The following is a 7,446-nucleotide window of genomic DNA, read 5'->3' as shown; positions in this document are numbered from 1 at the left end:
GGCTGGCAGTAATGTGAGGTTTAACCAGGCGTTCAAAGTACAATTACTATGGGGGTCTTCTAAATTCATCTAAATCTGTGAAAAATTCCATGTAGTTCTGTGACGTAGGTCACGAAAACCGATTTCTAGACACATTTTTGATGCTCAGCCCACAGCCTAATCGCGCTTACAGTGAATATACTGGGGAAGTCTTCATTGTGTCCGGATACCTGGTTAAAGGGGTGGTGTGCGACTAAGACTGAAACGCAGGGGAATCCGACCCCCTCTTACCGTGACAGCTTCTTCCCAACACCCATCAGGCCATCAAACTCTACAAAACACCAAATAACTATGGGTTATGTTGGCTACACTCGGATTCTGGCTTCTTGAAACTAATTTTTGGGTTATTTATTATTTTTTAATGTTATCTGAGTATTGGCTTTTCCGGTTTATTATGCTACTGCAAGTAAGCATTTTGTTGTCCCATTTTCTGCACATATGACAATGGACAATAGGTGCAGGAGTAGGCCATTCGGTCCCTCGAGCCAGCACCGCTATTCAACGTGATCATGGCTGATCATCCACAATCAGTACCCCGTTCCAGCCTTATCTACATATCCCTTAACTCCGCTATCCATAAGAGCTCTATCTAACGATCTATTGAAAGCATCCAGAGAACCAGCCTCTACCGCACTCTGAAGCCGAGAATTCCACACGCTCACAACTCTGTGTGAAAAGGTTTTCCCTCGTCTTCGTTCTAAATGCCTTACCACTTTTTCTTAAATTATGGCCCCTGGTTCTGGACTCCCCTAACATTGGGAACACGTTTCCTGCCTCTAGCGTGCCCAAACACTTAATAATCTTATATGTTTCAATAAGATCTCCTCTCATCCTTCTACATTCCAGAGTATACAGGCCCAGCCGCTCGAAACTAACAACATATGACAGGCCGGCCATTTGATACCGGGAATTAACCTTGTGAACCTACGCTGCACTCCCTCAATAGCAAGAATGTCCTTCCTCAAGTTCGGAGACCAAAACTGCACACAATACTCCAGGTGGGTTCTCACTAGGACCCTGTACAACTGTAGGAGTGCCTCTTTGCTCCTATACTCGACTCCTCTTGTTAGGAAGGCCAACATTCCATTCGCTTTCTTCACTACCTGCTGTACCTGCATGCTTACTTTCAGTGACTGATGAACAAAGACCCCAGATCCTGTTGTACTTCCCAACTTAACACCATTTAGATAATAAGTTGTCTTCCTGTTTTTCCCATCAGAGTGGACAACCTCGTGTTTATTCTCATTAAACTGCATCTGCCATGCATCTGCCCACTCACCCAACCTGTCCAAGTCACCATGCATCCTCATAGCATCCTCCTCACAGTTCACAATGCCACCCAGCTATGTGTCATCTGCAAAATTTCCAATGTTACTTTTAATCCCTTCATCCAAATGATTAATATATATTGTAAATAGCTGCGGTCCCAGCACCGAGCCTTGCGGTAACCCACTAGTCACTGCCTGCCATTCTGAAATGGACCCGTTAATTCCTATCTTTTGCTTCCTGTCTGCCAACCAATTTTCTATCCATGTCTGCACCCTACCCCCAATAACACGTGCTCTAATTTTGCCCAGTATTCTCCTATGTGGGACCTTATCAAATGCTTATGACAATTAAATACTCTTGACTAGACTCTCTGGAAAAGAACGGAACCAAAACGGGTAAATCCTATTGACGTAGAGGGCGTCACTGTCGACGTGGGCATGCTGGGCCATGAGGGCCCGAATCTGTGGTGAACGTTTCCATATTTATTTGAATCTAATATCGGGGGGCTGTTTGTTCCGAGATGTGCGAGGAAATTACGAAGCATCCAAAGCTTTAAAACTGGTTCTCATAAGAGAGGGAGCGATGATGTTAAGAGCCATTTATTGAAATCCGGTCCCGGGCCGTAAGAGATTGATGGCGAGGCAGTGAGACATGCTACCGGAGGGAGAGTTCCCATCATCGGAGACTCTGTGAAAACCAGGCAATGAAGTTTCGGTGCCAGTGATCTTAAGTCTCTGCATACTGACGATTACAAGGCCATTTGCAGGTACAGGATCAATCAAATCAATTATACCAAATGAATGCGGATCTTTACTTTAAAATCAACAGAGGTTAAAGATAGTCGAATTTATGCAGGCACTACAGGGCAGCTGGTAAATCATACTTATGGGTGCTGGCGATAGCGCGCTGGGAAGGAATCACCAGATGTAGAAGGGGTCCGTGGTGAACGTGATAGACAGATATTTGAAAGCCGGGGTGCTGATAGAGATGACAGCAATTATTGTGTGTAGGATGGAACTGTAGATGCTGGTTTACACCGAAGAGAGATAGAAAATGCTGGAGTAATTCAACGGGCCAGGCAGCATCTCTGAATAAAAGGAATAGGTGATGTTTCGGATCGAGACCGTTCTTCAGACTGAGATTCAGGGATGTGGGTAACTAGAGGTATGAAATGGTTCGGGACAAAGCAGGGATTACTCTGATAACAAACAAGCCTAAAATGGTCCATTGTTGGCAGAGGAAGAGGTAAAAATGAAGGGATCAGAATAGTGAAACTATCAAAACGTCTGGGGTGGGGGAGGGACGGGGGGAGAGAGGGAATGCAAGGGTTACCTGAAATTAGAGACATCAACTATCATACTGGCTGTGTTCTTAGGAATGACTTTAGATTTATTTAAGATGTTTCATTATTAGAGCAGGGGTTCCCAACGTTTTTCGTCCCGTTTACCCCAGTCTACTTTTCGAAAGTAAATTTACCCTCACCCAGATTTGTACAATAATTTAGTTTACACATCTGCCACAATAAAGCAACCGACAAAGGGGAAATTTTAAAATACTGTTTTTAACATTATTATTTTAAGTACCAGAATCAACAAATTTACCCCCGGGTGTCACTTCCCACCAGTGTATCAGGGTCAGAGGGGCCTCACGGTTCTCCAAGCCAGGATGCCACGATGCAGCTCTCTCTGACTTTTGTCAATCTGCATTTGGAGTCTTGCATTCAACTCTGTTCTCCCTATTACAGGAAGGGTGTGGAGGCTTTGGAGAGGGTGCAGAAGAGGTTTAACAGAATGAAAACCTGTCTGCCATGCCTGGGATAGGGCCCAGTAGCTACAAAGTGAGGCTTGACAGACTGGAATTGTTTTCTCTGGTTCATCAGAAATTGAGGGCAGAGGTATATAAAGTTAGGGGAGATATAGCTAGGATAGACACTGAAAATCTTTATCCCAGGGTGGAAATCTCAATCACTTGAGGCCACAGCTTTAACGTGAGAGCGGTAAAGTTTAAAGGAGATGTGTGGGATGAGGAGAGCTGGGTGCCTGGAATGCGCTGCTAGGAGTGGTGGTGGAAGCAGATACGATAGTGGCATTTAAGAATATTATAAATATCTACTGCATAAAATGGGAATGGGGGTTTAGAGATCACAGGTAGGCAAGTAGATTAGATTAAAGATGATAGACACAAAAAGATGCAGTAACTCAGTGGGACAGGCAGCATCGCTGGAGAGAAGGAATGGGTGACGTTTCGGGTTGACACCCTTCTTCAAAGTAGATTAGATTAATTTGGCATTATGTTAGACCCTGATATTGTGGGCCGAAGGGCCTGTTTCTGAGCTCCTGTACTGTATGTATTATGTTAATTCGGAATATTCAATAAACCGATTAATTCAGCAAAAGCATATGTGAACCGATCAATTCAGCAACAAATGTTGTTTACACATTTTGTTTATTTATAAATTAAAATGTGTAAAATACATCTTAGATTTCCAGTTAAATTTAGAACGACGAAAACCTTCTCTCCCCGTCGGAACCCCGGTCTCCCGCGTGACAGACTGACCACTATACTAACGAGGATCCACCTAAGATTTAGTGTTGTGAAGCAGTATAATGGACGTAGGTGGAAGGGTAGGGGAAAAGGATAAATGGATGCGATTCGAAGAGGAATGAGGAAAAGTGTTGTTTGTGGGTTAGTTACATAAGGTTGCAGGATTTCATGTTAATGGCCTTAGATTTTCTTTGACCAAAAACCTGCGATGTTCAGACATTCACTTCTCACTGTTTGACTTGTATGCTCTCGGCTTCTTCCGCGATCCGGTTACTTATTCAAGTACATGCTCGTGTTGAATTCTTTAATAAATGGGCGCTTTCATTTTCTAAACGGATGTAACCGGAACTACGAGTCATATTCTGTATTTGCTGTCACAAGCAACAGCGGGACTGTGCTCGAGTCACAGAGTCACTGCACTGGAGACGGTTCCGTTCCCCACTCGCCGATGGAATAGTGCGGCCTGCCTTGTGTCTGGTTTACACCGAGTACCGAAGATAGACACAAAAAGCTGGAGTAACTTAGCGGCACAGGCAGCATCTCTGGAGAGATGGAATGGTGACTGAATGGGGAAGTCTTAAGAAGGGTCTCGACCGGAAGCGTCACCCATTCCTTCCATCCAGAGATACTGCCTGTCCCACTGAGTTACTGCACCTTTTTGTGTCTATCTTCGGTTTAAACCAGCATCTGCACTTCCTTATTACACCCAGTGCCGTCAGCAACCCGTGTATTCACCCCGTGGACTCTCTCTCCTCACTCACCTTACACTCCGACATAGACTTCCTCCAGAACAAAAACCCTTCGGCCCACTATTTCCATGCCGACCAGATATTGCTCATCTACTCGCATCCCATTTCCCACCACCTGTCCCGTAGACTACTACCCTTCAGTGATTATCAGAGATATCCCCCTTGTTCTACCCATTCCCCGCTCCCCCACTCTGTCTGCTACTGAACATGAACGTGTTTATCTCTGTATCAAAGTTGCAATGAAGAACACAGCGGCTGAACCATTGGCTCCATCATTTCCTGTTCTGTACCATGGGGAGATGTTATGAGGAGAAAGCAGGAGAATGCGGTTAGGAGGGAGAGATAGATCCGCCGTGATTGAATGGTGGAGTAGACTTGATGGGCCGAATGGCCTGATTCTACTCCTATCACTTATGACCAGACCCTTCATGCAGCAAAGAATATTATGCATTAATTGGTCAACGGCCGAGCACAACGGGGACCATTACGTCACCCACAGATTCTCCAATAAAACCCATAAAATAATGCAATGAGACGAATCGTTTGTTGAAGTGAAACGAAATAAACGTTGTGTACGCGTGTGAACGGACGGCATTTTCTCAAAAGTATCCATCGATAGAATAGCAGAGGATGGTTTCGATCCATCGACCTCTGGGTTATGGGCCCAGCACGCTTCCGCTGCGCCACTCTGCTCTGACAGAAACATTCTTAGCGTGTTTGCTCCTTTTTGCTCAATTCATTGTTTTCATCACTTACCTCACGCCGTTTGTCGGCTTTGTTTTCTTTTCTCACGTACCCACTTCTATCTTCCATTTTTCCTCCATCTGACTTTCTTTATTTCTTACTCTCTGCCTCATCCCGTTGTTATGACTGTGCTGCCTGTCCCGCTCGGATACACCGTTCCAGAGGTTTTCACAATGGCTTTTAAATTATTTAAATTATCCCGTCCCAGCAGCCCTGTTGCTGAATATTCTGTTTATCTTGCTCTGTGTCTCTCCCACATTCATTCGGGCCGATCTTCCGATCACACTTCAATGTAAAAGCAGCGGGCACCGACTGAGCTGCAGCCGAGGATTCACCCACACCCGGCTGGTTATTTTGTCCAATCCCCAGATCCCATTAATTTCCCAACCCCGTCAATGCGATTAATTGAATATCAGATTCCTTCAGTGTTGAAAGGCCAGCAGATCACGTTGACTCTTTGCGGAACTTATCCGGTCCCCGGAGATAGACACAAAATGAATTGAATTGAATGAATTTTATTAGCCAAGTATGTATACATACAAGGAAATCGCCTTGTTGCCTTGTTCGCAAGTAACAACACGATATACAGTAGACAATTAAAAATAAAATGCTGGAGTAACTCAGCAGGACAGGGAGCATCTCTGGAGAAAAGGAATGGGTGACGGATACAGTAGATGAAGTTGGAGGAAGTGCAAGTGAACCTCTGCCGCACCGGAAAAGACTGTCGGGTTCCTTAGACGGAGTCGAGGGTGTGAGGGTGGGCGGGGGGAGATTGGGACAGGAAAGTAACTGGGAAGGGGGAGGATTGGGTTGGAAGCGTCGAGTTGACCAGGGAGTTGCGGAGAGAACGTTCTCTGCGAAAAGGGGTTGAGATGGGACCAGGGAGTTGTGCAGGGAACGGTCTCTGCGGAAAGCGGAAAGGGGTGGAGATGGTTCTTTAGACTGCAAATCGGTGGGGAGGAGGGGTGGTGTCCCATACTCGGATAGTGGACGTGGAGAATTCAGATGAAATTCCAATATTCTCTGCTACTAATCTGGATTCTGTCAGGATTGAAGTCCATTGTTCTCGAATTTGTCGAATATCATTCGTAAGACTTTCAATGTTATGCTTCTCAACCTCAAGTGTGGAATTACATGATTCAATTACCAGATTTGTTTGGTGGATCATTGTCAGTCACTTCAACCATAAAGATGACAACAGAACGTGTTCAAATCTAGACATTACTTCAAAATCCCATTCAGTTCTCTTCGCGATTGTGTTGTAAGATTTGGACGTTCAAGCTCAGTTAAAGCTTTTCTTACAGAATCTAAATGTTGTGCAACAGGTCAATACGCGCAAACCATCTAGTATTGGACATTCCATGCAGAGAAACGGGAAGATGTAGCTTTCGAAATTCCCACCTTTGTGGACTGCTGCTGAACATATTGTACATTTGTTGAATCGTTCCAAAGTAAGTAGCTGCTTCCTTGCATGACGGAGCAGTCAATACCCATAAGGTTTATTGTATGATTTCCACAGCTGGAGAAAATGCAGTTTGAATTAAGCTCTCGTACAACTGCTTGTACACCATTATACCTTCCAGACATATTTGATCCATTATCATAAGCTTGCCCAATGCAGACATGAAAATCCAACGTAAAACCTTCTAAAATGGTCAGTATTTGATTGGCAATTTCAATCCCAGTTTTCTTGCTGAAATTATCAAATAAAAATGAACCTTTCACCAATTGAAAACGTTGAACTATCTACAATTTCTGCATACCGAACAATCATAGTGGTTTGTTCCTTGTGTGAATAATCTGGAGTGGCATCGACAATGATTGAATAATATTAGGCATTTCAAATCTCATCAAGGATTTTCATTTGGACAAATTCTCCGAAGTTGAATAAATTCATTTTGTGTGCGTGTAGAGAGATTGACATTCTCTTGTGACTTTCTTGTGATTCTCGCACGCGTTTGACATGTTCTGCTAAAGTGGGTCATATTTGCTGAGAAGCTCATTTATACCAAGAAAGTTTCCATTATCTATCTCCAATCTATTTATTGCCCTCCTTCCAATGTCTCTCTCACCCAATCACCCCGCTTGATGTTTGGACTCC

At 44.2% G+C, this 7,446-nt stretch overlaps 1 non-coding gene across 1 annotated transcript; it reads right to left on the bottom strand.

Annotated features, from left to right (window-relative positions):
• Positions 1-5,222: 5,222 nt before the first annotated feature.
• Positions 5,223-5,294, bottom strand: trnam-cau (transfer RNA methionine (anticodon CAU)). Its single transcript has one exon. It is a non-coding gene; the product is annotated as a tRNA-Met (tRNA).
• Positions 5,295-7,446: the final 2,152 nt, after the last annotated feature.

This window comes from Leucoraja erinacea, unplaced genomic scaffold (assembly GCF_028641065.1).
Source record: "Leucoraja erinacea ecotype New England unplaced genomic scaffold, Leri_hhj_1 Leri_428S, whole genome shotgun sequence".
NCBI lineage: Eukaryota > Metazoa > Chordata > Chondrichthyes > Rajiformes > Rajidae > Leucoraja > Leucoraja erinaceus.
Note: the sequence above shows the minus strand (reverse complement) of the source record. Positions and strands in the feature narration are given on the sequence as shown.